Raw genomic sequence first — 6,000 nt, forward strand, 5'->3', positions numbered from 1 at the left:
TTTGTGAATATGTCAACCAGTTGAAGTTCAGTGGCTACATGTTCCAAGGTGATCACCTTGTCTTCCACCAGATCTCTGATGAAGTGATGTCTAATGTCAATATGCTTGGTCCTGCTGTGTTGGATGGGATTCTTGGAAATATTGATGGCACTGAGACTATCACAGAACAATGTCATGACATTTTGAGTGACATTGTACTCAGTGAGCATCTGTTTCATCCATACCAGCTGGGAACAACTACTTCCAGCAGCTATGTATTCAGCCTCTGCAGTGGACAGAGATACACAATTCTGCTTCTTGCTGAACCAAGATATGAGATTGTCTCCCAAGAAGAAACATCCTCCTGATGTGCTTTTTCTGTCATCAGCACTCCCAGCCCAGTCAGCATCACAGTACCCAGATAGGACAGGCTCAGACCCATGTGAGTACAGCATCCCGTAGTCACAAGTCCCATTGATGTACTTGAGAATCCTTTTGACTTGATTCAAGTGGCTCACTTTAGGCTCTGCTTGGTATCTAGAACATACTCCAATTGCATAAGAGATGTCAGGTCTACTTGCAGTTAGGTAGAGTAGACTGCCTATCATGCTTCTGTACAAGCATTGATCAACACTGGGCCCTCCATCATCTTTGGATAACTTCAGATGAGTAGGAGCAGGAGTCCTCTTGTGCCTAGCATTATCCATACCAAACTTCTTAACTATGTTTTTGGCATACTTGCTTTGGGAGAGAAACATAGAGTCCTCCATTTGGTTGACTTGCATTCCAAGAAAGTAGCTTAGTTCCCCAACCAGACTCATTTCAAACTCAGATTGCATTTGTTGACCAAAATGTGTTACCATTTGTTCTGACATACCACCAAAGACTATATCATCCACATAGATTTGAGCAATCATGATTTTGCCGTCTTCATCCTTCACAAACAAGGTTTTATCTATTCCACCTTTTCTGTATCCATTTGAGGTCAGAAATTCGGTCAACCTTTCATACCATGCTCTAGGTGCTTGCTTCAACCCATACAAGGCTTTCCTCAACTTGTATACATGCTTAGGTTGGTTAGGATCACAAAACCCTTTAGGTTGTTCCACATAGACTTCTTCATTCAAGTAGCCATTCAAGAATGCACTCTTCACATCCATTTGGAACAGTTTAAACTTCAGAATGCATGATATACCTAACAGCAATCTGATGGACTCAAGCCTAGCCACAGGAGCAAACGTCTCATCAAAATCAACCCCTTCAACTTGAGTGTATCCTTGAGCTACTAGTCTTGCTTTATTCCTAGTAATTACTCCTTTCTCATCAGACTTGTTTTTGTAGATCCACTTGGTGCCAATGATGTTGGTCCCTTCAGGTCTTGGAACTAGCTCCCATACTTCATTCCTTTTGAACTGCTCAAGTTCCTCTTGCATGGCATTGATCCAGTATTCGTCAGTCAGGGCTTCTTTCACATTCTTGGATTCAACCTTGGAAACAAAACAGGAATTTGAGCTCATTCCCCTTGACCTGGTAGTCACACCACTATTGGGATCCCCTATGATAAGATCCTTAGGGTGATCTTTCTGAATTCTGATAGATGGCATTTTGGTGGTTGCATCTACTTCACATTCAGGAGGAGGTTCCTGTACTTCTTCAGACTTGACTGGAATGTCTGTTGAACTGTCAGGGAATGTTGCAACATCCTCTATGACATCGATTCCTTCCTCTTTATCATCCACAATAACATTTATGGATTCCATCAGGACATTGGTCCTGTAGTTGAACACTCTGTACGCCCTGCTGTTAGTGGAGTATCCTAGAAATATACCTTCATCACTTTGGGGATCCAGTTTCCTTCTCTGTTCACGATCTATGAGAATGTAGCATTTACTTCCAAAGATATGAAAGTACTTCACAGTGGGTTTTCTGCCTTTCCATATTTCATACAGAGTGGAGGAGGTTCCTTTTCTCAAGGTGACTCTGTTGTGAACATAGCACGCCGTATTCATCCCAAAAGTGCATAGGGAGCTTCTTTGCATGAATCATAGCTCTGGAAGATTCTTGGATAGTTCTATTTTTCCTTTCAACTATCCCATTCTGCTGAGGAGTTATAGGGGAAGAGAATTCATGACTTATTCCTTCAGACGAGCAAAACTCATCAAACTTGGAATTCTTGAATTCCGTACCATGATCACTCCTAATTCGGACAACACAGCTGTCCTTTTCCCTTTGGAGTTTGATGCACAGGTTTTTGAATACATCAAATGTATCTGACTTCTCTCTGATGAAACTTATCCACGTGTATCTGGAATGGTCATCAACCACCACGTAGGTATATCTCTTTCCCCCCAGACTTTCAACCTGCATAGGTCCCATTAAGTCCATGTGCAGCAGTTCCAGAACTCTGGAAGTAGTAGGATGTCCCAGCTTCGGATGTGACATCTTGGTTTGCTTGCCCACCTGGCATTCTCCACAGACTCTTCCTTCATCAATGAGCAGCTTTGGAATTCCTCTGACTGCTTGCTTGGATATGATCTTCTTCATTCCCCGTAAGTGGAGATGTCCAAGGCGTCTATGCCACAGCTTCACCTCCTGTTCTTCCTTGACTAAAGAGCATATTGTGGATAAGTTTGAGACTTTAGGTTTCCACAGATAGCAGTTATCTTTGGACCTAGATCCTCTCATAACTTCCTGATTGTCACCATTCCTCACAATATATAGCTCCTTAGTAAACTGAACATAGAACCCTTGATCACATAGTTGGCTTATGCTGATGAGGTTTGCAGTTAGTCCTCTTACTAACAACACATTATTCAGTTTTGGAACTCCAGAGCAGTCCAGCTTACCCACACCTTTTATTTTTCCTTTAGCACCATCACCAAAGGTCACATAGCTGGTAGTGTGAGGTTGGATATCTGCCAATAGATTTTCCATACCAGTCATATGTCTTGAGCATCCACTGTCAAAGTACCAGTCTTCTTTGGTAGAAGCTCTTAGAGCTGTGTGGGCTAACTTAGCATACCATTGTCGCTTCTTGTTGGAGACATGGTGCCTAAATGTCTTATGCTTAGGTCTGACATGAGGGACTTGGTTCGGGTAACCATGAAGCCTGTAGTAGAAGGCTTTTATATGCCCAAGCCTACCACAGTGGTGACATTTCCATTTATGGAATTTCCTCTTCTGATGATTAGTCATCCTGGTTGCCCGATGTTGAGACATTGGATGTGACTTTCCTTTGAATTTCTGAACTTTAGCCTTTGGGCGTTTGCGTTCAGCTGAGGATCTTTTCCCAAAGCCTAAACCAGATGTGGTTCCAGACTTATGTCCTACCTTTAGGATCTCTTCCAAGGTGTCAGTTCCTTTATTCATCATTCTGATGGATTTAGTCATCTGATTCAGCTTGGAGGTCAGCAGGGTTATCTCACCATTTAGATCCTCTATGGCCGTCAGATGCTTCAGTTTCTCATCTTCCAGCTCCTTGATGAGTTTCTTCTGCTTTTCTCCTTGTACACGTACTTCTGTACTGGTGACACACAGCTTCTTATAAGCTGCAGCAAGTTCATCAAAGGTCAGTTCATCTGCACTTGAGTCATCATCAGTGGCATAAACACTGGTTAGTGCAGTGACATGTTTAGCAGATTCTCCTTCAGATTCACTTTCAGAATGACCATGTGATAGCTAGCCCCTTATTTTGCATTTTGAGGTAAGTAGGGCATTCAGCTCTGACGTGTCCATACCCTTCACAACCATGACACTGGATTCCCTTGCCGTGGTTGAACTTCTCTTCAGAAGTTGATCTTTTCTTAATGTCAGACGGGATGTTCTTGACATTAGGTCTACCTCTTTGATCAATCTTCTTCACGAACTTGTTGAACTGTCTCCCAAGCATAGCTAAGGCTTCTGATATGCTTTCATCACCTCTAGTGTATTCTGCTTCTGACTCCTCTTCAGCATTAGATACAAAAGCTACACTTTTGTTCTTCTTTTCAGCATTCTCACCCAAGCCCATTTCAAAGGTTTGGAGAGAGCCAATTAGTTCATCCACCTTCATATTGCAGATGTCCTGCGCCTCCTCTATGGCTGTGACCTTCATAGCAAATCTCTTAGGCAAGGACCTGAGAATCTTTCTTACAAGTTTCTCTTCAGCCATTTTCTCACCTAGTCCACCAGAGGTGTTTGCAATTTCAAGAATATTCATGTGAAAGTCATGAATAGTCTCATCCTCTTTCATCCTCAGATTTTCAAACTTGGTGGTCAGCATCTGAAGTTTGGACATCTTCACCTTGGAAGTACCTTCATGAGTTACCTTGAGGGTATCCCAAACTTCCTTAGCTAGTTCACAGTGGTGCACCAGTCTGAAGATGTTCTTACTGATTCCATTGAACAATGCATTCAAGGCCTTGGAATTTCCAAGAGCTAATGCCTCTTGCTCCTTGTCCCACTCTTCTTCAGGAATCTGCACACTGACTCCATCTTCACCTTCCTTTGTTGACAGCTCTCCAGACTTTACTATCTAGAGACCTTAAGATCTGAATCCTCGCAACCTTCCTCACCACAACGAAATTCTTGAGAGGTCTCTGGGGATAATGTGTGTCGTACACTATAAATATCATGTGTCTATGAAATTTGAATATCTGCTACAATAACCATATTAGGATGGATAAAAGAACTAAAATACTTTCTCTCCAAGGAGGTACTATCTGGAAATGACAAGGAAGTTAGGAAGGTATGAAGAGTTGATGTCCATTACTCTATCATAGTGAAAGTTTTTTCATGAAGGATTTATGTTGACCTCTCTTGCAATGGTTGGAAGATGTAGAGATATAATACATCTTGAAAAGCAATCTAGGAGGAGCATAAGAATTCACTCTAGAGCTTGATAATTGTTATTTTTTAATTCAACTCATTTAAATAAATAAATATAAGTCACACATACAAAACATACCAAGTTGTGTGGCTGCTCGGATTTGAGCCCATGTCTCCTTTAAGATTTCACAAGACGAGCGAAACCATTAGTAACAATATTCCAAAAATGGTGAATCATAACATGGAGAGTCACCTGCTAAGAGAACTTCTGATATATGTAGATTTCTACCCATACCTTTATCAATAGAAGAGAAGGGACATGAAAAAATGATTCTAAAAATCTGAATCCTCGCAACCTTCCTCACCACAACCAAATTCTTGAGAAGTATTTGGGGCCAATGTGTGTCATACTCTTTAGACATCATGTTCTATGAAATTTAGATATCTGTTACTATAACCATCTTATGATAAATCAAATAACTAAAAGACTTTCTCACTACTCTGTCATAGTGAAATTTTTTACATGAAGGGTTTATGTTGGCAAAGATATGGATATATAATTGAAATTCTAGTTATCAGACTTTAGATGTCACACGGGTTGTTATGACATCCAATTCTGCACAGTCAAGAATTATGCAGAACTTAAAAGTAAGTGCAGTAAATAACACAAGTAATTGTTTACCCAGTTCAGTTCAACATGACCTACATCTGGGGGCTACCAAGCCAGGGAGGAAATCCACTATCAGTAGTATTAATTCAAAGCTAAACTCACCCGTTTACAACTCGTCACTTAATCCCTACCCAATGCAATTTCAATCTTACTCTAAGATCAGAGTTCCTACTCACTCCCCCTCAATCACCTCAGTGATTACTACCTTTAATCAATATTAAAGACAATTTTGAAGTCACACTTCAAACAACTCTTGTTTGTGCTTAACAGCTTTAATCAAGATACACAGCACTCACGCTTAAAAGCTTTGAGCGACACAACACTTACAACTCAATGAACACCCTATGCCAAAGCAATCATCTACGTGATAATGGATTGGCTTACAAGATATGTCTAATACAAGACTCACAAAAATACAGCAGTGAAGTATGATGGACACACTAAATCTTCACGCCTCAAAATCCCCAATTTTGAATGAAGGAACGACTTCCTTTTATATTGCAGTACTTGGGCCTTTGCACTTGTATTCTCCTGAATTTAAGGTC

Source organism: Lathyrus oleraceus, chromosome 6 (genome assembly GCF_024323335.1).
Source record: "Lathyrus oleraceus cultivar Zhongwan6 chromosome 6, CAAS_Psat_ZW6_1.0, whole genome shotgun sequence".
NCBI classification, from domain to species: Eukaryota; Viridiplantae; Streptophyta; class Magnoliopsida; order Fabales; family Fabaceae; genus Lathyrus; species Lathyrus oleraceus.